General features: G+C 47.8%; 1 long non-coding RNA gene and 1 gene segment (V, D, J or C); one reads left to right on the top strand and one right to left on the bottom strand.

Annotated features, from left to right (window-relative positions):
- Window positions 1-25,526, bottom strand: part of LOC310746484 (immunoglobulin heavy constant mu-like) — a 30,986-nt gene that overhangs the window by 1,289 nt on the left and 4,171 nt on the right. The window contains exons 4-6 of the C gene segment in view: window positions 18,061-18,357; window positions 9,810-10,106; window positions 66-566 (exon numbers count right to left, since the gene is read on the bottom strand).
- LOC310746560 lies at window positions 66-25,008 on the top strand. The gene is made up of 3 exons (XR_014540743.1): window positions 66-131; window positions 8,172-8,202; window positions 24,675-25,008. It is a non-coding gene; the product is annotated as an uncharacterized lncRNA (long non-coding RNA).

Raw genomic sequence — 25,526 nt, 5'->3', positions numbered from 1 at the left:
GCAGCCTTGCCTCCCCACCGACTCTGCTGCCCTTTCTGCCACCACTCCCAGCAGCCCCAACTCACCTCTGTTTTTATAGTACTTCATCATCGCTCCACCTCCTACGACAAGTCCCAAAACGAGTCCAAGAGGTCCTAGCAGCCAAATCATCGGTGATCCAAATGATCCTGGAGCTGGAGGACAGTCGGTTGGAGATGCAGGTTCAAGTGTTGGCTGATGTGATTTGGTACTAAATTCTGGGGGTGGGGGGTGGGTAATCCCATCACCCTCACCTTTTGGCTCCCAGGGGATCATCTCCTCCAGTGGTGCCTCCAGTGCTTTATGATGTACCTGGCAGGTATAACTGGCTGCAAAATGGCCCTGGTCTGGAAGGAAGACGCTTCCGGTTGAGAATGTCCCGTTAGGATTCTGTTCAACTTTAGACTCGTATATTCCCGCTTGTATCGGCTCCCCATTTTGCAGCCACTGCACTTCAACGTTTTGTGGGTAAAACCCATACACTAGGCACTCCGCTACCAAGAACGTCTTCCCTGGCGGCCTGGTGAGCATATGAAGTTCTGGGCGAGCTGTAAGGAAAGGAAAGAGATGTTGAGGTCCTGCAAGTCTGGTGACGGTCACTAGAGGGAGACGTTGCAGAGTACAGTGGTACCTCGGATTAAGTACTTACCGGTAATTCGTTCCGGAGGTCCGTTGTGAACCTGAAACTGTTCTTAACCTGAAATACCACTTTAGCTAATGGGGCCTCCTGCTGCCGCCGTGCTGCTGGAGCACAATTTCTGTTCTCATCCTGAAGCAAGGTTTTTAACCCAAGGGACTATTTCTGGGTTAGCGGAGTCTATAACCTGAAGCGTATGTAACCTGAAGCTTATGTATCTCGAAGTACCACTTACAGTGGTACCTTGGTTCCTGAACGGCTTAGTTGTCGAACATATCGGCTCCTGAATGCCACAAACTCGGAAGTGAGTGTTCCGGTTTGCGAACATTTTTTTGGAAGCCGAATACCCGACGCAGCTTCCACGGCTTCCAATTGAGTGCAGGAAGCTCCTGCAGCCAATCAGAAACTGCACCTTGGTTTTCAAATGGTTTCGGGAGTCGAATGAACTCCCGGAACGGATTAAGTTCAAAAACCAAGGTACCACTGTAAAAAGGCAACCCACCTAACAGTCTCTGAACAGTCCACAGTTGTGTGAATGCCTTACACAAGAGCAGCTCAGCACCAGAGCATCTACCTTGCATGCAGAAGGTCTCAGGTTCAATCTCTGGTGTCTCCAGGCAGGGCTGGGAAAAGCTGCCTCCTAAAACCCAGACAACTGCTGCCAGGCAGCATGGACAATACTGCGCTAGATGGACAAAGGGTCCGAGTCCAACTATATCCTGAGACCAACAAAAATCACTACTGCATAGCTACAGTTTGCCTTGAGAAGGCACCTGGGGAAAAGGTTAATTCTCCCCTCCGGTGCCATCATTTCCCCGCAGTCGAATTAAGAGTTGCACTCCACAGCAGTTTTAACTTAAGGGGAAAAGGCACCAAGATATCCAATAATGACCTGACATGTGGCTTGACCCCAAGAGAAGAATGGGGCGAAGAAGGAATTTATTGTGCCCTGTTTGTGAGCACTAGAGGCTTCCGACTGGTGGTCTTTGGAGCCAGAATGCTGTGTTGCTTCCATGCCAAGTGCTTAGTCTGGAATTGCCATCCTCTCATCTTTTGTGCTGTTTTTATGATTACTGACATGCAGCCCTTTAATTGCATATTTTAGTCAGATCTATGTTCCCTTTTTTTTTTTAGGGACGCGGGTGGCGCTGTGGGTAAAACCTCAGCGCCTAGGACTTGCCGATCGCATGGTCAGCGGTTCGAATCCCCGCGGCGGGGTGAGCTCCCGTCGTTCGGTCCCAGCTCCTGCCCACCTAGCAGTTCGAAAGCACCCTTAAGTGCGAGTAGATAAATAGGTACCGCTTTATAGCGGGAAGGTAAACGGCATTTCCGTGTGCTGCTCTGGTGCCGGTTCGCCAAGAGCAGCTTCGTCACGCTGGCCACGTGACCCGGAAGTGTCTGCGGACAGCGCTGGCTCCCGGCCTATAGAGTGAGATGAGCGCACAACCCTAGAGTCTGTCAAGACTGGCCCGTACGGGCAGGGGTACCTTTACCTTTATGTTCCCTTTAAAGGACAGGTGTGTGAGAAAAATGCCATTCTAGTCCCTCACAGCCTGGGGGGGGGGAAGAGGTCAATGGAGGCACCAGACGGACCTCACCACAGGCAAAGGGATACAGAGTTTTGAGGAGAAAAATAAGCAGAGGCAGAACAGGGTAGAGAGTGCGAGTCAGAACTGGGTCTCACTAAGAGGGGGAACTATGCTTAGCATGGGCATTTCAGGACTCCAGGTTGCACAGGAAAGGCTCCGACTTACCTTGCATCTTCACCTCAAATTCTTGACCGATTGGGTCTTTTGCTGCTTGGTGTTGGATGAGGCACGAGAAGGTAACACCAGCGTCGGAGATTTGCGGTATGAAGTTCAGGACACTCTCTGCATAGAAGAGGTAATTGGGCCCACGCTTGGCAGGGGGCGAGTCAACTTTCAGAGTCTCACTGCCTCGCAGCCACTTCACAGAGACACGGCCAGGGTAAAAGTCGGATGCTGTACATGTCAAAGTGCTTGGTTTTCCCAGCGGCACTTCTGTGGGGCCGAGTGTTAGGCGTGGGGGAGCTGGAGGGAGAGAGGAGAGTTAGGAGAGGATCTCCTTGGACAGCTTAAAGGGTGCTGGGAACTGTAGATATGTGAGCAGCAAGCTGCAGTTCCCAGGATTCTTCACCGGAAGCCACACAAGTTAAGTGTGCTTTGAATGTATGGCATGGATGGGACTTTCCTCTTCCCTTCTGCAGTAAAAGGAAACTCTCAATACAAGGAAGTTGGCGCAGAAGTAATGGTTGAAAACATGCACTGGGAATTTGCAGTTCAATTCTCACCTTGCCCATTAACTCATTAGGTGGCCTTTGCATTAGTCACTATCCTCTTAGCCCCAAGTCCTGCCTGGCCCGCCCCCAAATGCAGTATGAGCTGCAGTCCTGTATCTCTACTATGCCGTCCCTCAAGGTCTGGGCAAACTGTCCCGCTTAGACTACTGTAATGCGCTCTACGTGGGGCTACCTTTGAAGGTGACCTGGAAACTACAACTAAACCAGAATGCGGCAGCACAATTCAAAGTGTTGGCGCTGCCCTTTAAAGCCCTAAACAGCCTTGGCCCAGTATACCTGAAGGAGCATCTCCACCCCCATCGTTCTGCCCAGACTCTGATGTCCAGCGCTGAGGGCCTTCTGGTGGTTCCCTCCCTGCGATAAGTGGGGTTACAGGGAACCAGGCAGAGGGCCTTCTCAGTAGTGGCGTCCGTCCTGTGGAACACCCTCCTATCAGATGTCAAGGAAACAAACAACTATCTGACTTTTAGAAGACACCTTAAGGCAACCCTGCTTAGGGAAGTTTTTAATGTTTGATGTTTTATTGTGTTTTTAATATTCTGTTGGGAGCTGCCCAGAGTGGCTGGGGAAACCCACCTAGATGGGTGGGGTATAAATAAATAAATAAATAAATAAATAAATAAATAAATAAATGCTGATGATGATATTTGTCAAGCGTGCTTTTGTCAAGCCTCTCCTGAGAGGTCACGTCTCAGTTCTGTAGCACCACCACAAAGGAGGCCCTGCTCTGTATTTATTTATTTAAAAATTTCTGTTCCACACCATCAGCAGCCATTTTGTATTATGGGCCAGAAATCTAATTCAGATAAAAGATAAAAATACAATATTTACACCATACAAAATAAAAACCATTAAACCACAGTTGCAGCACTTCAAGAAATGGAAGTGTACGAATTGCAATTCTTATACCCAACTACCTGGGAGTAAGCTTCAGTTAACTCAGCTGGACTTTTAGGACCACGCTGTAAGCATTCAGCAAATAAACATTTCTAAAGCCAAAGAAGGCAAGTAGTATTGCATGGAGCTAAAATATTTTGATGTGGGAGCTAGGCAGGCTGCCCTGGAGCATGACAAAGGCAGGGAGCCACCACTGAAAAGGATCTCTTGCTGGTCATCATGTGTCATGGTGAAGTTGGTTGTAGTACCCAGAGAAAGGAGAGATGATTTCCACAGGTAGGTTTATTCCAATGACAGATGTAGAAGTGGCAGGTCTTGGTTTTAGCATTCTAGTTTAGCTGCCCTGTTCTGGTGCAGTGTGTGAACAGAAAAGTGTCTTACAGAAAAGTGAACATAGAGGTGTTCCACCCTACACCTCTCTATTGCATTGCCTCCAGCATGGTTCAAATCTGGTTATCAGAGCTGGGCTGGGAGAAAAGAGCTTCAAGCAACAGACAAGGCAAGGGTGCAGAGCAGCATTGAGCAACCACACATTTTATTCTCTTGTAGAAATAGACACTGCCCAGCTGCTTAATATCACAATGAGGCAGATACATGAATAAAACTAGGGCCCTGTCAGGTCTGTTTAGCCTGGAGTTAACGTGAAGCGCTTCAAAGGATGTGCTTTAAAGTAGTATTTTACATCAAGGACTTTAATGTGAAATATGTTTAGTGCTTTAAAAAAGGTTTTCCACCCGCCGCCTTGCCTCCCTTACCTTCCATTTTCAATGCCACCTTCCCTTCAGCGCTGTCAGGAGTATGGAGAACAAAACACGTATACTCCCCAGCATCCTCATCCCTTACGTCCGAGAGGTAGAGGGAGGCGTTGCCCTCTGTCAGCCGCGTCACATCAAGCACTGCTCCCCTCGGTCTAAACACTGTGATGCTGGTATCGAACTTTGCAACGTTTTTTCCTCTCAGCGACCATCTCACAATCAGGAAATCAACGTTTATGGGCCTGGGAGGGTCTAAGGAGAAGTAGCAAGGCAGGGATACATTAGAGTGTGGCCCTGCCTGGACTGGGGATGAAGGGACTTGGATTATCACGGCTGCCCCTGAAAAGGACAAAGAAATACTGTTAGACTGTAATTAGACCAGACCTCCATCACAGGCTAAAGCCATCATAAACCAGTTTTAACTTTTAAGATTCCTGCAGACTGTAGTTATGCAAAAAAAGGGATTCCCAAAGCCCTTTGGTAAAAAATCAGGCTGGTTAGAGGAGTTTGAGGACTAGTTTAAATCTGAATGTAGGATGCGCCTTTGACTTCTCAAAAAAAGTAACTACCTACTGTGGTGTATGGGGCGCTAGGGGAGGGGAAACACTTCTGGTGTGGGACACGGCATGCTCTTTCTGGGGTGGCTTGTCCAACTTTGGTCCTCAGTCTGCACTCAGCTCTCACCTGTGGCTCCTATTATTATTATTATTATTATTATTATTATTATTATTATTATTATACTGCCCTATACCCAGAGGTCTCAGGGCAATTCACATAAAAAGAGCCAAGAAGCTGTCAGCAGGCGATAGCGGCCACATCCCGGGAAAGGCTTTGACTGGCCAGCTAAATGAGATGAGGATAGCTAACGTGTCTCAAACCCTCAGTGAGTTAAGAGATTTCCCCTGCGTGTGAAGACAAGTTCCAGCTATAGAGGGAAGTGAGGGGCAGATGGGGCTTGTCAATATGGGAAGGTGGCCCATTTAGGAGAAGGAAAAAAACTTCCTTGTGGGACATCTTCAGCAAAGGCTAAGGAGTAAACCCTACACAAATCTGGAGTGGAGTCCCTTAGGCAGTTGGATGGCGCCTTGTACACCTCCTTCCGGCAACTCCTGAGCCAAGCTGGTACCAAACGTATTGCTCTGGTCTGCTTTGGACCTCAACAGTAAGGCCAAGAGGGGAGTCTTGTGCCCCTCCCCACCCTGCCGTTGAAGGAAAAAGAAGTTTCTTAGGAACACAGGAAGTGCCTTATACTGAATCAGACCATCAGTCCACCTAGGCCAGTACTGTCTACACTGACTGGCAGAGGCTCTCCAGGGTTTCAGACAGGAAACCTCTCCTAGTCCTTTTGGACTAGGCCGCCTGGCCGCCCGCTTCCCGGCTCCTGCTGGTCTTTGTGAAGCCGCCTCTCCTTCCCTCCCTCCCTCCTCCTCCATTGCCCTTGCCCCCAGGAGCCCCCCCCCAACTGGCAAGGGTCCTCCGGGTGAGGGGATGCGACTTACATGCACCCTGCAAGGAGAGCAGCAAACACGAGAAGCTGGACATTTTGGGGCCGCCTTGCTTACTTTCGTTTCTGCAGAAAGGATGTGAGTGCAATGTGCTGAGAGATAAAATTTCAGTTGAGCTGCGGCTTCCTGGCACCAGAGGAAAACATTTCTGCTTTTATGGCAGCAAGCACAGCCAGGCGTGTAGAAGTTACGCATGTTTCGTTTCTTTTTATTTTGTACTGGAGATTTCAAAGTCTCCTTTGCATAACTGTTTTTAACAATGATGCCTGTGTTTCATTCAATATTTTGTGAGCTGTTTAGAGGTTTTCTTAAAACCAAGTGGTATATATGAATGTTGTTAAATAATTTAAAACAGAATGGGTATACACCTGCTTTTTAAAAATGGTTGCCGAGGGAGGAACAGTCGACTTAGTTTTTAGATGGCCAATTGAGCGGCTTGTTCTCAAAAAATTCTTCTTCTGGCTTTGAGGATTATTGAGGCCTGTCACAAAATGGCAGGGCAGATGCAGAGCAGGTCACAAACTAGAGGCAGAGTTTGCCATAAGCAGCTGGCAGTCACAGATCTCCTTCTCTGTTAAGAATGATTTGCAGCGGCCCAAAGCTTATTTGGGAGCCCCTAGGTGCCAACTCCCTGGGCCCCTGGGTGCCTGAGCACCCGCAAATTCCCCATGAAGGGGCCAGGCACCCACAAATTTTGGTGCATGTGGGCATTGGGACAGTGCGCAGTTCCCCAAAGCAGCATTGAGCCCCTGGGCATAATTCAATGCTGTTTCAAGGAAATATGATTTCATGAAATTGTGGAAAGTTGGAAAGGACCCCGAGGGCCGTCTAGTAGAACCTCCTGCATTGCAGGAAACTTTTGCCCAAGTCAGGCACTGGTGCTGTCAATTATTTTCTCCTACATCAGAATTACTACAGTTTTGGGATTTTTTTTAAAAATAAACACTTTATTGAAATCTGTTTTTCCATAAAGAATTCAGAACACCACAAACAAGAAACATAACTTGGTAGACGTCAAGCTAAAGTATAGCCATACAGATAATGCAGTGTATAAGGTGAAAAACTAAAGGAGAAAAGAAATCATATTATACACAAACTGGGACAGGGAGGGAAATGATGGGGAAAGAGGAGAGGCAGACTGGGGGATGTGTTGGTGAAGCAGCACCAGGCAGGATTGAACCCTCTTGCTCTCGGTGCTGCAGTCAGAGCAGGGAGGCAAGGAGATGCAGCTTCTTGTTCCCCAACCTCCCTCCTGACATGAAGGGTTTATTAACCTTAATTAAACATTAACCGAACCCTCAAGCTAGGCACTCTTTCGTATGTCACAACACAACTGGTCATCAGTATGAAGATCAGGCTGGATCAGGTGTTCCTTGGGCTCGTTTGGGGCCCTGAGTTGGGAGAGGCACAGCCCGGAAACTAACAAATTATAATATCCATCTTAAAAACCTCAATATTCCTTGGTTTCTTTGAATTCCCAAAGAGTGCAGAGCTCTGCTATATGTATATGATTTCAGAATGGAAGGTTGATTTTAAATTATTTAAATTGCCTTGACTGAAGCCTCCTGCAATTATCATACTTGAAATAGATTTTCTAGGAAATACATAATGAAATGGAACAATATTGCATTGCCTAGAACAACCCTGTGCCAAAATGTCATTCCGTGGACTGTTAGATACCAAAGACTTCATCTGGCTTTTCCCTCCTGACTTTCGACATCTTCTTCAGGAGGGTTTCGTCATTCAGCGCAGCTTGAGCTTACAGGGCTGATAAGAGAGAGAGAGAGAAAGAGAGAGAGAGAGAGAGAGAGAGAGAGAGAGAGAGAGAGAGAGAGAGAGAGAGAACGCAATAATCAGGTGCTTCCAAACTGCAATCTGCAGTCCCGTGCCCCAGCACTGCAGCCTTGCCTCTCCACGGACTATGCTGCCCTTTCTGCCACAGCTGCCCTTTCTTCCCAGCAGCCCCAACTCACCTCTGCGCCTTTGGTACATCAACGTCGCTCCAACTCCCGTGCCAATTCCCACAACATGTCCCGCAGATCCTAGAAGCCAAGTCATCGGTGATCCAAAGTATCCTAGAGCTGGAGGAGAGTCAATGGGAGATGCAGGTTTAAGTTTTGGCCGATGTGATTTGGTACTACATTCTGGGGATAAGGGGTGGGTAATTCTATCACCCTCACCTTCTGGCTCCCAGGGGATCGTCTCCTCCAGTGGTGCCTCCAGTGCTTCATGTTGTACCTGGCAGGTAAAATTGGCTGCAAAATGGCCCTGCTGTGGGAAGAAGACGCTTCCGGTTGAGAACGTCCCATTAGGATTCTGTACAAGTTCTGACTCGTATATTTTCCCTTGGATCGGCTTCCCATTTTGCAGCCACTGCACTGTAACGTTTTGTGGGTAAAACCCACACGCTAGGCACTCCGCTACCAAGAACGTCTTCCCTGATGGCCTGGTGAGGATATGAAGTTCTGGGCGAGCTGCAAGGAGAAGAAAGAGATGTTGAGGTCCTGCGAGTCTGGTGATGCCCAATAGAGGGAGACACTGCAGATTATAAAGGCAACTCACCTAACAGTCTCTAAAGGCCACAGTTGTGTGAATGCATTACACAAGAGCAGCTCAGCACCAGAGCATCTACCTTGCATGCAGCTGCTGCCAGGAAAATACTGCGCTAGATGGACAAAGGGTCTGAGTCCAACTATATCCTGAGACCAACAAGAGTCACTATTGCAGAGCTACAGTTTGCCTTAAGAAGGCACTCGGGGAAAAGGTTAATTCTCCCCTCCGGTGCCATCATTTCCCCGCAGTCGAATTAAGAGTTGCACTCCACAGCAGTTTTGACTTAAGGGAAATAGGCACCAAGATATCCAATAATGGCCTGACATGTGGCTTGACCCCAAGAGAAGAATGGGGCGAAGAAGGAATTTATTGTGCCCTGTTTGTGAGCACTAGAGGCTTCCGACTGGTGGTCTTTGGAGGCAGAACGCTGTGTTGCTTCCATGCCAAGTGCTTAGTCTGGAATTGCCATCCTCTCATCTTTTGTGCTTTTTTATGATTACTGAAATGCAGCCCTTTAATTGCATATTTTAGTCAGACCTATGTTCCCTTTAAAGGGCAGGTGTGTGTGAAAAATGCCATTCTAGTCCATCACAGCCTGGGGGGGGGGGGGGGAGAGGACAATGGAGGCGCCAGACAGAGCTCACTACAGGTCCTGTGAGGCAAGGACGGGGCAAGTGTGGCTCTCCAATGTCCTTTGACTATAACTCCCACCATTCTGACCATTGGCTTTCCTGTCTAGGTCTGACGGGAGCTGGAGCCCATCCACATCTGGAAGGTCACAGGCTTCCCATCTCCCAAAATGGGGAACATAAAGCCTTTTTTGCTAAATATAGCACCATGTTAAGTAGTGTGTGAAGCCGCCATTTTAATGCAACTTCCAGCTGATTTGCAAGAAGGCGGTGCCTTAGCAATCGTGAGGGGCCCTAGTGTGGAAGCAAATTCAACTGGGTGGGCCTTCACCTACCTCAGCAGATAGCAAAGGGATACAGAGTTTTGAGGAGGAAAATAAGCAGAGGCAGAACAGGGTAGAGAGTGCGAGTCAGAACTGGGTCTCACTAAGGGAGAACTGTGCTTAGCATGGGCATTTCAGGACTCCAGGTTTCACAGGAAAGGCTCCCACCTACCTTGCACCTTCAGCTCAAAATCTTGACTGATTGGATCTTTTCTCGCTTGGTGATGGATGTGGCATGAGAAGGTAACGCCAGCGTCAGAGATTTGTGGTGTGAACTCCAGGACACTCTCTGCATAGAAGAGACCATCGGGCCCTTGCTGGACAGGGGGTGAGTCAACTTTCAGAGTCTCACTGCCTCGCAGCCACTTTACAGAGACATTGCCAGGGTAAAAGTCAGATGCCGCACACAAGAAGTTGCTTGGTTCTCCCAGCTCTACGTCTGTATGGCCGAGTGTTAGGCGTGGGAGAGCTGGAGGCAGAGAGGAGAGTTAGGAGAACATCTCCAATGGCAGCTCAACTGTGCTTTGTTAAAGGGTGCTGGGAACTGTAGCTCTGTGAGCAGCAAGCTACAGTTCCCAGGACTCTTCAGACAAAGCAATATCCGTTAAATGTGCTTTAAATGTATGGCACATCAGTGCCCTATGCCAGTCGTTTGGGGTTCCGTTTTCATTCAGCAGAGTCACCCAGAAATTCTTCCTGAATCTTCTTTCTCAGTTCAGCTCATCTGTTGGTGAATTCCCATGTGGGAATAAACACCTCACCCATTCCAGTTCTGCTTAAAGTATTTATTGAAGAATTAGCATGCAACTTATACAACTGCTGCCCTGAGGAAAATAAAGTAAAACTAAGTACAGTGAATCATTCCTTCTCTGTGCTCCTCAGTCATCTGGGCAGAGCGACAGCCAGCTTGCTCTCATTCATAGCCTGTCTAATAAAGAAGTCTGTTGCTAAGGCAACCTGTTGCTGGGGAAAACCTGTTGCTGGGGAAAAACATGTTGCCAAGGGCAAAACTATGCAATTTCAAGTCTATTTTTATCATGGTGCTTGGTTTGGCCAGCTGCACCTTTGTGGGGCCAAGTGTCGATGTTAAATGTGCTTTAAATGTATGGCCTAGATGTGCTTTGGCAATGCTGAACTAGTGTGGCACTAGTGTGGAAGCAAACTCGATTGGGTGGGGCTTCATCCACTTCAGCAAAGAAATTCTTGACTGTTTCTATATCATGGAGGGGACACAACCTGGTTTGAGCAAAAAGCTATAGAGTTTTGAGGAGAAAAATACACAGAGGCAGAACAGGGTAGAGAGTGCGAGTCAGAACTGGGTCTCACTAAGAGGGGAAACTGTTCTTAGCATGGGCATGGGGGAGGTGGGCCAGGACTCCAGGGTCGCACAGGAAAGGCTCCCACTTACCTACCACCTTCAGCTCAATATATTGACTGATTGGGTCTTTTGCTGCTTGGTGTTGGATGAGGCACGAGAAGGTAACACCAGCGTCAGAGATTTGTGGTATGAAGTTCAGGACACTCTCTGCATAGAAGTGGTAATTGGCCTCAAGCTTGGCAGGGGGCGAGTCAACTTTCAGAGTTTCACTGCCTCGCAGCCACTTCACAGAGACACGGCCAGGGTAAAAGTCGGATGCTGCACACGTCAAATTGATTGGTTTTCCCAGCGGCACTTCTGTGGGGCCGAGTGTTAGGCGTGGGGGAGCTGGAGGGAGAGAGGAGAGTTAGGAGAGGATCTCCTTGGGCAGCTTAAAGGGTGCTGGGAACTGTAGATCTGTGAGCAGCAAGCTGCAGTTCCCAGGATTCTTCACCGGAAGCCACACGAGTTAAGTGTGCTTTAAATGTATAAATAAACAACAATCTGACTTTTAGAAGACATCTGAAGGCAGCCATATTTAGGGAAGTTTTTAATGTTTCATGTTTTATCGCATTATTATTATTATTATTATTATTATTATTATTATTATTCTGTTGGAAGCCGCCCAGAGTGGCTGGGGAAACCCAGCCAGATGGGCAGGGTATAAATTATCAGCAGCAGCAGCATCATTAAAATAGGGCCCTGTCAGGTTTGTTTGGCCCAGAGTTAACATGAAGCGCTTCATAGGATGTGCTTTAAAATGGTACAGTGGTACCTCTGGTTAAGAACTTAATTGCTTCTGGTGGTCCATTCTTAACGTGAAACTGATCTTAACCTGAAGCACCACTTTAGCTAATGGGGCCTCCCGCTGCCGCCGTGCTGCTTCTGCACAATTTCTGTTCCTATCCTGAAGCAAAGTTCTTAACCCGAGATACTATTTCTGTCTTAGCGGAGTCTGTAACCTGAAGCGACTGTAACCCGAGGTACCACTGTATTTTACATCAAGGACTTTCATGCGAAATATGCCCACCTCCTTGCATCCCTTACCTTCTAATTTCAATGTCACCTTCCCTTCAGCAACGTCAGGAGTATGGCTAACACAACACGTATACACCCCGACATCATCGCCTCTTACATCTGTGATGCGGACGCTGGCATTGCCCTCTCGCACTGTGCCCCAATCAAGCACTGCTCCCCTCGGTCTATAGGTTGAAATACTCCCATGCACCTTTACAACGGTTCTTCCTCTCAGCGACCATCTCACAATCAGGGCAGAAGCGTTTATGGTCCTGGGAGGGTCAAAAGTGTAATGGCAAGGCAGGTATGCATTAGAGTGTGGCCCTGCCTGGACGGGGGATGAAGGGACTTGGATTATCACGGCTGCCCCTGAAAAGGACAAAGAGATACAGTTAGACAGTAATTTGACTGGACCTCCATCACAGGCTAAAGGCATCATAAACCAGTTTTAACTTTTAAAATTCCTGCAAACTGTAGTTATGCAAAAATGGGATTCCTGAAGCCCTTTGGTTAAAAAACAAAACAAAACCAGGCTGGTTAGAGGAGTTTGAGGACTACTTTAAATCTGAATGCGGGATGCACCTTTGACTTCTCAAAAAAAGTAACCATCCACTGTGGGCGCAAGGAGAGGGGGAGTACCTCTGGTGTGGGACACATCAAGCTCTTTCTGGGGTGGCTTGTCCAACTTTGGTCCTCAGTCTTCACTCAGCTCTCACCTGTGGCTATTATTATTATTATTATTATTATTATTATTATTATTATTTCCGCCCTATACCCAGAGTCTCAGGGCAATTAACATAAAAAGAGCCAAGAAGCTGTCAGCAGGCGATAGCAGCCACACCCAGGGAAAGGCTTCGACTGGCCGGCTAAATGAGGTGAGGGCAGCTAACGTGTCTCAAGCCCTCAGTGAGTTAAGAGATTTCTCCTGCGTGTGAAGACAAGTTCCAGCTATAGAGGGAAGTGAGGGGCAGATGGGGCTCGTCAATCTGGGAAGGTGGCCCATCTAGGAGAAGGAAAAATCTCTGACCCTAAACCTCCACTCCCTTGTGGGACATCTTCAGCAAAGGCTAAGGAGCAAACCCTACACAAATCTGGAGTGGAGTCCCTTGGGCAGTTGGATGGCGCCTTGTACGCCTACTTCCGGCAACTCCTGAGCCAAGCTAGTACCAAACGTATTGCTTTGCCTTATACTGAATCAGACCATCAGTCCACCTAGGCCAGTACTCTCTACACTGACTGGCAGAGGTTCTCCAGGGTTTCAGACAGAATACCTCTCCTAGTCCTTTTGGACTAGGCCGCCCGGCCGCCCGCTTCCCGGTTCCTGCTGGTCTTTGCGAAGCCGCCTCTCCCTCCCTCCCTCCCTCCTCCTCCATTGCCCTAGCCCCCAGGAGCCCCCCCAACTGGCAAGGGTCCTCCGGGTGAGGGGATGCGACTTACATGCACCCTGCAAGGAGAGCAGCAAACACGAGAAGCTGGGCATTTTGGGGCCGCCGTGCTTACTTTCGTTTCTCCAGAAAGGATGCGAGAGCAATATGCACAGTTGAACTGTGACTCCCGGGTTCCAGATCAAAACATTCTGCTTTTAAGCAAGCCAGCCCAGATGGGTGTGTAGAAGTTAGGTGTGTTTCTTTTCTTTTTACAAAAACCTCGGTTTTCGAACGCAATCCGTTCCGGAAGACCGTTCGAGTTCCAAAATATTCAAAAACCGAAAACTCAATACGGAAGCATCAATAAAATAGAGAAACTCAAAACGGAAGCCATGTGGTATGTTTGACTTCTGAAAAGTGTTCAAAAACTGAAGCAGTTACTTTCAGCATTCGAGTTCCGAAACGTTTGTCAATGGAGAAGTTTGAAAACCAAGGTTCCACTGCAGTTTATACTGGTGATTCCAAAGTCTCCCTTGCATATTTTAAAATGATGTTCTTCATGATGTTCTGTTTGATATTTTTGTGAGGTGCTTAGAGGTTTTCTTAACACTGAGTGGTATATATGAATGTTGTTAAATAATTTAAGATAGAATGTGTATACACCTGCTTTTAAAAAGTGCTTGCCAAGGGGAGAACGTCACCTTAGATTTTAGGTGGCCCATCAAGCGCCTTGTTCTCCAAACTTTTTGCTTCTGGCCCTGAGGATTATTGAGGCCTAACAATCACAAAATGGCAGGGCAGAGGCAGAGTAGGTCACAAACTAGAGGCAGAGTTTGCCATAAGCAGCTGGCAGTCACAGATCTCCTTCTCTGTTAAGAATGATTTGTAGCGGCCCAAAGCTTGTTTGGGAGCCCATAGGTGCCAACTCCCTGGGGTCCTGGGTGCCCCAGCACCCCCAAATTGCCCTTGAAGAGGCCAGGCACCCATAAATTTCAGTGCATGTGGGCACTGGGACAGTATGCTGTTCCCCAAAGCAGCATTGAGCCCCTGGGCATAATTTAATGGTGTTTCAAGGACGGATGATTTCATAGAATAGTGGAATTGAAGAGTTGGAAAGGACTCTGAGAGCCATCTAGTCCAATACACTGCATTGCAAGAATCTTTTGCCCAACGTCAGGCACTGGTGCTGTCAATTATTTTCTCCTACATCAGAATTACTACAAATTTGGGATTTATTTGTTTTTTAAACACTTTATTGAAATCTGTTTTTCCATACAGAATTTAGAACACAAAAAACAAGAAACATAACTTGGAACAGGTGAAGCTAAAGTATAGCCATACAGATAATGCAGCGTATAAGGTGAAAAACTAAAGGAGAAAAGAAATAATATTACACACAAACTGGGACAGGGAGGGAAATGACGGGGAAAGAGGAGAGGCAGACTGGGGGATGTGTTGGTAAAGCAGCACCAGGCAGGATTGAACCCTCTTGCTCTCGATGCTGCAGTCAGAGCGGGGAGGCAAGGAGATGCTACTTCTTGTTCCCCAACCTCCTTCCTGACATGAAGGGTTTATTAACCTTAATTAAACATTAACCAAACCCTCAAGCTAGGCACTCTTTCGTATGTCACAACACAACTGGTCATCAGTATTAAGATCAGGCTGGATCAGGTGTTCCTTGGGCTCGTTTGGGGCCCTGAGTTGGGAGAGGCACAGCCCGGAAACTAACAAATTATAATATCCATCTTAAAAGCCTCCTTGGTTTCTTTGAATTCCCGAAGAGTGCAGAGCTCTACTATATGTATATAATTTCTGAATGGAAGGTTGATTTCAAATGATTTAAATCGCCTTGACTTTAAAATGAAGCCTCTTGCAATTATCATACTTGAAATAGATTTTCTAGGAAATACATAATGAAATGGAACAATGTTGCATTGCCTAGAACAACCCTGTGCCAAAATGTCATTCTGTGGACTGTTAGATACCAAAGACTTCATCTGGCTTTTCCCTCCTGACTTTCAACATCTTCTTCAGGAGGGTTTCTTCATTCAGCGCAGCTTGCGCTTACGGGGCTGCTAAGAGAGAGAGAGAGAGAGAACGCAATAATCAGGTGTCTCCAAACTGCAATCTGAAGTCCCATGCCCCAGCACTGCAGCCTTGCCTCCCCACCGACTCTGCTGCCCTTTCTGCCACCACTCCCAGCAGCCCCAACTCACCTCTGCGTCTTTGGTACATCAACGTCGCTCCAACTCCCATGCCAAGTCCCACAACATGTCCCGCAGATCCTAGAAGCCAAGTCATCGGTGATCCAAAGTATCCTAGAGCTGGAGGAGAGTCAGTTGGAGATGCAGGTTTAAGTTTTGGCCAATGTGATTTGGTACTACATTCTGGGGATAAGGGGTAGGTAATTCCATCACCCTCTGTTAAGGTTCCAAGCGGTTGCTCGAGAGCAAGCAGGCAAATGCCTCCTTGCTCGGCTGTGAAGCCTTGCTTTTGATGCCAAAATAAACTTTATCTGTCCAGAGCGCCACTCTCCCATGGCTGGCAGAATCCGTGAGTGGGCGGTCCTTAAACCTTCCCCAGCAAAGTAGTTTCTTGATGCTCAGTTGCGCCTCCCCTCTTGGCGCGCCTGGCACCGCCTCGCCTCCTCCGAGCCCTGAAGCTCCTCTCTACCTGAGGCGTGGTTACTCTCCTCCTCTGAGGAGGAGCTGCTTCCCACGATCTTTGGGGGCTCTCTGTATTCCATCGGCTTTTCCCCTCTCCCCGCTGAGCCGATGGCAGTTCCCTGACACCCTCACCTTCTGGCTCCCAGGGGATCGTCTCCTCCAGTGGTGCCTCCAGTGCTTCATGTTGTACCTGGCAGGTAAAATTGGCTGCAAAATTGCCCTCCTTTGCGAAGAAGACGCTTCCAGTTGAGAACGTCCCATTAGGATTCTGTACAAGTTCTGACTCGTATATTCTCCCTTGGATCGGCTCCCTATTTTGCAGCCACTGCACTGTAACGTTTTGTGGGTAAAACCCACACACTAGGCACTCAGCTACCAAGAACGACTTCCCTGGTGGCCTGGTGAGCATATGGAGTTCTGGGCGAGCTGCAAGGAGAAGAAAGAGATGTTGAGGTCCTGCAAGTCTGGTGATGGCCAATAGAGGGAGACACTGCAGATTATAAAGGCAACCCACCTAACAGTCTCTGAACAGTCCACAGTTGTGTGAATGCATTACACAAGAGCAGCTCAGCACCAGAGCATCTGCCTTGCATGCAGAAGGTCTCAGGTTCAATCTCTGGTGTCTCCAGGCAGGGCTGAGAAAAGCTGCCTCCTGAAAGCCAGACAGCTGCTGCCAGGCAGCATATACAATACTGCGCTAGATGGACACCGGTGCAAGTCCAACTATATCCTGAGACCAACAAAAGTCACTATTGAATAGCTGCAGTTTGCTTTAAGAAGTCTGATATTCCCCTCCCATGCCATCATTTCCCCCAAGTCAAATTAAGAGTTGCACTCCTGACATCACCATCATCATCATCATTTATTTATACCCCACCCATCTGGCTGGGTTTCCCCAGCCACTCTGGGCAGCTCCCAACAGAATATTAAAAACAGGATAAAACATCAAACATTAAAAACTTCCCTAAGCAGGGCTGCCTTCAGATGTCTACTGAAAGTCAGATAGTTGTTTATTTCCTTGACATCTGATGGGAGGGCATTCCACAGGGCGGGCGCCACTACCGAGAAGGCCCTCTGCCTGGTTCCCTGTAACCTCACTTCTTGCAGGGAGGGAACCACCAGAAGGCCCTCGGAGCTGGACCTCAGTGTCTGGGCAGAACGATGGGGGTGGAGACGCTTCTTCATTTTGACCCAAAGAGAAGAATGGGGTGAAGAAGGAATTGGAGTATGTATGCTGTTACAGACTCTGCCCCTTAACTGTAGGAACAATACAGGACTAGAGCCTGTAGTAAATCAGAAGCTGTGCTTTGTTTTCCGAATGTTTTGGAAGTCATATGCACTTCCAGAACGGATTCCGTTCGACTTCAAAGGTACGACTGTATTTTCAGTCAGACCTATGTGCTCCATTTAAAGGGAGTAAAAATGCCATTCTAGTCCATCACAGCCTGGGGGGGGGGAAGAGGTCAATGGAGGCGCCAGACAGACCTCACTACAGGTCCTGTGAGGCAAGGACGGGGCAAGTGTGGCTCTCCAATGTCCTTTGACTATAACTCCCACCATTCCGACCATTGGCTTTCCTGGCTAGGTCTGAAGGGAGCTGGAGCCCATCCACATCTGGAGGGTCACAGGCTTCCCATCTCTGAAACATGGGGAACGTAAAGCCTTTTTGCTAATTATAGCACCATGTTAAGTAGTGTGTGAAGCCACCATTTTAATGCGATTTCCAGCTGATTTGCAGGAAAGCGGTGCCTTAGCAATTGTGAGGGGCCCTAGTATGGAAGCAGATTCGACTGGGTGGGCCTTCACCCACCTCAGCAGATAAGCTCTTGCAGGATTCTTTATCATGGAGCACACACTACTAGTTAGAGCAAAGGGATAGAGAGCTTTGAGGAGGAAAAAAAGCAGAGGCAGAACAGGGTAGAGAGTGCGAGTCAGAACTGGGTCTCACTAAGGGGGAACTGTGCTTAGCATGGACATTTCAGGACTCCAGGTTTCACAGGAAAGGCTCCCACTTACCTTGCACCTTCAGCTCAAAATCTTGACTGACTGGATCTTTTCTCGCTTGGTGATGGATGTGGCATGAGAAGGTAACGCCAGCGTCAGAGATTTGTGGTGTGAACTCCAGGACACTCTCTGCATAGAAGAGACCATCGGGCCCTTGCTGGACAGGGGGCGAGTCAACTTTCAGAGTCTCACTGACTCGCAGCCACTTTACAGAGACATTGCCAGGGTAAAAGTCAGATGCCGCACACAAGAAGTTGCTTGGTTCGCCCAGCTCTACGTCTGTGAGGCCGAGTGTTAGGCGTGGGAGAGCTGGAGGCAGAGAGGAGAGTTAGGAGAACATCTCCATTGGCAGCTTAACTGTGCTTTGTTAAAGGGTGCTGGGAACTGTAGCTCTGTGAGCAGCAAGCTACAGTTCCCAGGACTCTTCAGACAAAGCAATATCCGTTAAATGTGCTTTAAATGTATGGCACATCAGTGCCCTATGCCAGTCGTTTGGGGTTCCGTTTTCATTCAGCAGAGTCGCCCAGAAATTCTTCCTGAATCTTCTTTCTCAGTTCAGCTCATCTGTTGGTGAATTCCCATGTGGGAATAAACACCTCACCCATTCCAGTTCTGCTTAAAGTATTTATTGAAGAATTAGCATGGCAACTTATACAACTGCTGCCCTGAGGAAAATAAAGTAAAACTAAGTACAGTGAATCATTCCTTCTCTGTGCTCCTCAGGCATCTGGGCAGAGCGACAGCCAGCTTGCTCTCATTCATAGCCTGTCTAATAAAGAAGTCTGTTGCTAAGGCAACCTGTTGCTGGGGAAAACCTGTTGCTGGGGAAAAACATGTTGCCAAGGGCAAAACTATGCAATTTCAAGTCTATTTTTATCATGGTGCTTGGTTTGGCCAGCTGCACCTTTGTGGGGCCAAGTGTCGGTGTTAAATGTGCTTTAAATGTATGGCCTAGATGTGCTTTGGCAATGCTGAACTAGTGGCACTAGTGTGGAAGCAAACTCGATTGGGTGGGGCTTCATCCACTTCAGCAAAGAAATTCTTGACTGTTTCTATATCATGGAGGGGACACAACCTGGTTTGAGCAAAAAGCTATAGAGTTTTGAGGAGAAAAATACACAGAGGCAGAACAGGCGAGAGAGCCAGAACTGGGTCTCATTAAGAAGGGGAAGTGGTTCCTAATGCCTTTTTTCTACAAAATGTGGTGCCAGAACTCATGAACAGCTCCCTTGTTCTCTTAACAATGTCCATGGCGCCCACCTGAGAGGTGCTGGAACTGAGTTCCGGATCAAAAAATGCCCTGGTACTTAGCATGGGCAGGGGGGCGAGGGGGGGCCAGGATTCCAGGGTCGCACAGGAAAGGCTCCCACTTACCTACCACCTTCAGCTCAATATCCTGACTGATTGGGTCTTTCGCTGCCTGGTGTTGGATGTGGCATGAGAAGGTGACACCATCATCGGAGAGTTGTGGTATGAAGTTCAGGACACTCTCTGCATAGAAGAGGTAATTGGCCCCACGCTTGGCAGGGGGCGAGTCAACTTTCAGAGTCTCACTGCCTCGCAACCACTTCACAGAGACACGGCCAGGGTAAAAGTCGGATGCTGCACACGTCAAATTGATTGGTTTTCCCAGCGGCACTTCTGTGGGGCCGAGTGTTAGGCGTGGGGGAGCTGGAGGGAGAGAGGAGAGTTAGGAGAGCATCTCCTTGGACAGCTTAAAGGGTGCTGGGAACTGTAGCTCCGTGAGCAGCAAGCTGCAGTTCCCAGGATTCTTCACCGGAAGCCACACGAGTTAAATGTGCTTTGAATGTATGGCATGGATGTGACTTCCCTCTTCCCTTCCACAGTAAAAGGAAACTCTCAGTACAAGGAAGCTGGCGCAGAAGTAATGGTGGAAAACATGCACTGGGAATTTGCAGTTCAAATCTCACCTTGCCCATGAGCTCGTTAGGTGGCCTTTACGTTACTCACTATCCTCTTAGCCCCAAGTCCTGCCTGGCCTGCTCCCCAAATGCAGTATGAGCTGCAGTCCTGTATCTCCACTATGCCATCCCTCAAGGTCTGGGCAAACTGTCCCGCTTGGACTACTGCAATGCGCTCTACGTGGGGCTACCTTTGAAGGTGACCTGGAAAGTACAACTAATCCAGAATGCCGCAGCCAGACCTGTGACTGGGAGCTGCCGCTGAGACCACATAACACAGGTCTTGAAAGACCTACATTGGCTCCCAGAACGTTTCTGAGCACAATTCAAAGTGTTGGTGCTGACCTTTAAAGCCCTAAATGGCCTTGGCCCAGTGTACCTGAAGGAGCGTCTCCACCCCCATTGTTCAGTTTGGACTCTGAGGTCCAGCGCTGAGGGCCTTCTGGCGGCTCCCTCCCTGTGAGAAGTGAGGTTACAGGGAACAAGACACAGGGCCTTCTCGGTAGTGGTGCCCTGTGGAGCACCCTCCCATCAGATGTCAAGGAAATAGGCAACTATCTGACGTTTATAAGACATCTGAAGGCAGCCCTATTTAAGGAAATTTTTAATGTTTGATCGCTTTATCATTATCATTATCATTATCCTTATTATTATTCTGTTGAAAGCTGCCTAGAGTGGCTGGGAAAACCCACCTAGATGGGCAAGGTATAAATGATGATGATGGTGGTGGTGGTGGTGGTGATCATTATCATCATCATCAAAATAGGGCTCTATCAGGTCTGTTTGGCCCGGAGTTAACATGAAGCGCTTCATAGGATGTGCTTTAAAATGGTATTTTACATCAAGGACTTTAATGTGAAATATGTTTAGTGCTTTAAAAAAGGTTTTCCGCCCGCCGCCTTGCCTCCCTTACCTTCTAATTTCAATGCCACCTTCCCTTCAGCAACGTCAGGAGTATGGCTAATAGAACACGTATACTCCCCGGCATCCTCGCCTCTTACATCTGTGAGACAGAGGCTGGCATTGCCCTCTTGCAGCGACGGCCAATTAAGCACTGCTCCCCTCGGTCTAAAGATTGAAATGCTCCCATGCCACATTATAATGGTTCTTCCTCTCAGTGACCATTTCACAACCAGGGCAGAAACGTTTATGGTCCTGGGAGGGTCAAAAGTGTAATGGCAAGGCAGGTATGCATTAGAGTGTGGCCCTGCCTGGACGGGGGATGAAGGGACTTGGATTATCACGGCTGCCCCTGAAAAGGACAAAGAGATACAGTTAGACTGTAATTTGACTGGACCTCCTTCAAAGGCTAAAGCCATCATAAACCAGTTTTAACTTTTAAGATTCCTGCAGACCGTAGTTATGCAAAAAAGGGATTCCTGAAGTCCTTTGGTTAAAAAACAAAACAAAACCAGGCTGGTTAGAGGAGTTTGAGGACTAGTTTAAATCTGAATGCGGGATGCACCTTTGACTTCTCAAAAAAGTAACCATCCACTGTGGGTGCAAGGAGAGGGGGAGTACCTCTGGTGTGGGACACGTCAAGCTCTTTCTGGGGTGGCTTGTCCAACTTTGGTCCTCAGTCTTCACTCAGCTCTCACCTGTGGCTATTATTATTATTATTATTATTATTATTATTATTATTATTATACCGCCCTATACCCAGAGGTCCCAGGGCAATTCACATAAAAAGAGCCAAGAAGCTGTCAGCAGGCGGTAGCGGCCACACCCAGGGAAAGGCTTTGACTGGCCGGCTAAATGAGGTGAGGATAGCTAACGTGTCTCAAACCCTCAGTGAGTTAAGAGATTTCCCCTGCGTGTGAAGACAAGTTCCAGCTATGGAGGGAAGTGAGGGGCAGATGGGGCTCGTCAATCTGGGAAGGTGGCCCATCTAGGAGAAGGAAAAATCTCTGACCCTAAACCTCCACTCCCTTGTGGGACATCTTCAGCAAAGGCTAAGGAGCAAACCCTACACAAATCTGGAGTGGAGTCCCTTAGGCAGTTGGATGGCGCCTTGTACGCCTCCTTCTGGCAACTCCTGAGCCAAGCTGGTACCAAACGTATTTTTCTGGTCTGCTTTGGACTTCAACAGTAAGGCCAAGAGGGGAGTCTTGCGCCCTCCCCACCCTGCTGCTGAAGGAAAAAGAAGTTGTTTAGTTACACAGGAAGTGCCTTATACTGAATCAGACCATCAGTCCACCTAGGCCAGTACTGTCTACACTGACTGGCAGAGGCTCTCCAGGGTTTCAGACAGGAAACCTCTCCTAGTCCTTTTGGACTAGGCCGCCTGGCCGCCCGCTTCCCGGCTCCTGCTGGTCTTTGCGAGGCCGCCTCTCCCTCCCTCCCTCCCTCCCCCCTCCATTGCCCTAGCCCCCAGGAGCCCCCCCAACTGGCAAGGGTCCTCCTCCAGGTGAGGGGCTGCGACTTACATGCACCCTGCAAGGAGAGCAGCAAACACGAGAAGCTGGGCATTTTGGGGCCGCCTTGCTTACTTTGTATTCTCCAGAAAGGATGGGAGCGCAATATGCACCTGAGAGACAAAAGTTCAGTTGAACTGTGACTCCTGGGTGCCAGATCAAAACATTCTGCTTTTAAGCAAGCCAGCCCAGACGGGCGTGTAGAAGTTAGGTGTGTTTCTTTTCTTTTTACAAAAACCTCGGTTTTTGAACGCAATCCGTTCCGGAAGACCGTTTGAGTTCCAAAATATTCAAAAACTGAAAACTCAATACGGAAGCATCAATACAATAGGGAAACTCAAAACGGAAGCCATGTGGTATGTTTGACTTCTGAAAAGTGTTCGAAAACTGAAGCAGTTACTTCCAGCAATCGAGTTCCGAAATGTTTGTCAACGGAGAAGTTTGAAAACCAAGGTTCCACTGCAGTTTATACTGGTGATTTCAAAGTCTCCTTTGAATATTTTAAAATAATGTTCTACATGATGTTCTGCTTGATATTTTTGTGAGCCGTTTAGAGGTTTTCTTAAAACCGAGTGGTATATACGAATGTTGTTATATAATTTAAAATAGAATGTGTTTTCACCTGTTTTTAAAAAGTGGTTGCCGAGGGGATAACATCACCTTAGTTTTTCGATGGCTGATCAAGCGCCGTGTTCTCAAAACTTTCTGCTTCCGGCTTTGAGGATTATTGAGGCCTAACAGTCACAAAATGGCAGGGCAGAGGCAGAGCAGGTCACAAACTAGAGGCAGAGTTTGCCGTAAGCAGCTGGCAGTCACAGATCTCCTTCTCTGTTAAGAATGATTTGTAGCGGCCCAAAGCTTATTTGGAAGCCCATAGGTGCCAACTCCCTGGGGCCCTGGGTGCCCCAGCACGCACAAATTCCCCTTGAAGAGGCCAGGCACCCACAAATTGTGCATGTGGGCATTGGGATAGTGCGCTGTTCCCCAAAGAAGCATTGAGCCCCTGGGCATAATTTAATGCTGTTTCAAGGACAGATGATTTCATAGAATTGTGGAATTGAAGTTTTGGAAAGGACGCCAAGAACACACTGCGTTGCAAGAATCTTTTGCCCAACGTCAGGCACTGGTGCTGTCAATTATTTTCTCCTACATCTGAATTACTACAAATTGGGGATTTATTTGTTTTTTTAAATACTTTATTGAAATCTGTTTTTCCATACAGAATTCAAAAGACAAAAAAACAAGAAACATAACTTGGAACAGGTGAAGCTAAAGTATAGCCATACAGATAATGCAGCATATAAGGTGAAAAACTAAAGGAGAAAAGAAATAATATTACACACAAACTGGGACAGGGAGGGAAATGACGGGGAAAGAGGAGAGGCAGACTGGGGGATGTGTTGGTAAAGCAGCACCAGGCAGGATTGAACCCTCTTGCTCTCGATGCTCCAGTCAGAGGCAAGGAGATTCAGCTTTTTGTTCCCCAACCTGCCTCCTGACATGAAGGGTTTATTAACCTTAATTAAACATTAACCGAACCCTCAAGCTAGGCACTCTTTTGTATGTCACAACACAACTGGTCATCAGTATGAAGTTCAGGCTGGATCAGGTGTTCTTTGGGCTCGTTTGGGGCCCTGAGTTGGGAGAGGCACAGCCCGGAAACTAACAAATTATAATATCTATCTTAAAAGCCTCCTTGGTTTCTTTGAATTCCCGAAGAGTGCAGAGCTCTACTATATGTATATAATTTCAGAATGGAAGGTTGAATTTAAATTATTTAAATCGCCTTGACTGTAAAACGAAGCCTCCTGCAATTATCATACTGGAAATGCATTTTTAAGGAAATACATAATGAAATGGAACAATATTTCATTGCCTGGAACAACCCTGTGCCAAAATTTCATTCCGTGGACTGTTAAATAACAAAAACATCATCTTGATTTTCCCTCCTGACTTTCGACGTCTTCTTCAGGAGGGTTTGGTCATTCGGTTCAGCTTGCTTATACTTGGCTGCTAAGAGAGAGAGAGAGAGAGAGAGAGAGAGAGAGAGAGAGAGAGAGAGAGAACGCAATAATCAGGTTCCTCCAAACTGCAATCTGAAGTCCCGTGCCCCAGCACTGCAGTCTTGCCTCCCCACGGACTCTGCTGCCCTTTCTGCCACCACTCCCAGCAGCCCCAACTCACCTCTGCGTCTTTGGTACATCAACGTCGCTCCAATTCCCATGCCAAGTCCCACAAGGTGTCCCAGAGATCCTAGAAGCCAAGTCAACGGTGATCCAAAGTATCCTAGAGCTGGAGGAGAGTCAGTTGGAGATGCAGGTTTAAGTTTTGGCCAATGTGATTTGGTACTACATTCTGGGGATGAGAGGTGGGTAATTCTATCACCCTCACCTTCTGGCTCCCAGGGGATCATCTCCTCCAGTGGTGCCTCCAGTGCTTCATGTTGTACCTGGCAGGTATAACTGGCTGCAAAATGGCCCTGCTGTGGGAAGAAGACGCTTCCGGTTGAGAACGTCCCGTTAGGATTTTGTTCAACTTCAGACTCGTATATTCCCGCTTGTATCGGCTCCCCATTTTGCAGCCACTGCACTGTAACATTTTGTGGGTAAAACCCACACACTAGGCACTCAGCTACCAAGAACGTCTTTCCTGGTGGCTTGGTGAGCATATGAAGTTCTGGGCGAGCTGCGAGGAGAAGAAAGAGATTTGAGGTCCTGCAAGTCTGGTGAAGGCATTCACCAGAGGGAGACATTGCTGATTATAAAGGCAACCCACCTAACAGTCTCTAAAGGCCACAGTTGTATGAAATGCATTACACAAGAGCAGCTCAGCACCAGAATATTTGCCTTGCATGCAGAAGGTCTCAGGATCAATCTCTTCCTGCAGCCAATCAGAAGCTGCTCTTTTGTTTCGAAAAATTTTGGAAGTCGAACAGACTTCTGAAATGGATTCGGTTCAACTTCCAAGGTACGACTGTATTTTTAGTCAGACCTATGCCAACAAAGGTCCGTATAGTTAAAGCTATGGTTTTCCCAGTAGTGATGTATGGAAGTGAGAGCTGGACCATAAAGAAGGCTGATCACTGAAGAATTGATGCTTTTGAATTATGGTGCTGGAGGAGACTCTTGAGAGTCCCATGGAC

This window comes from Podarcis filfolensis (genome assembly GCF_964270895.1).
Source record: "Podarcis filfolensis genome assembly, chromosome: 13".
Taxonomy (NCBI): Eukaryota; Metazoa; Chordata; class Lepidosauria; order Squamata; family Lacertidae; genus Podarcis; species Podarcis filfolensis.
This window is presented reverse-complemented; position numbering and strand designations above follow the sequence as displayed.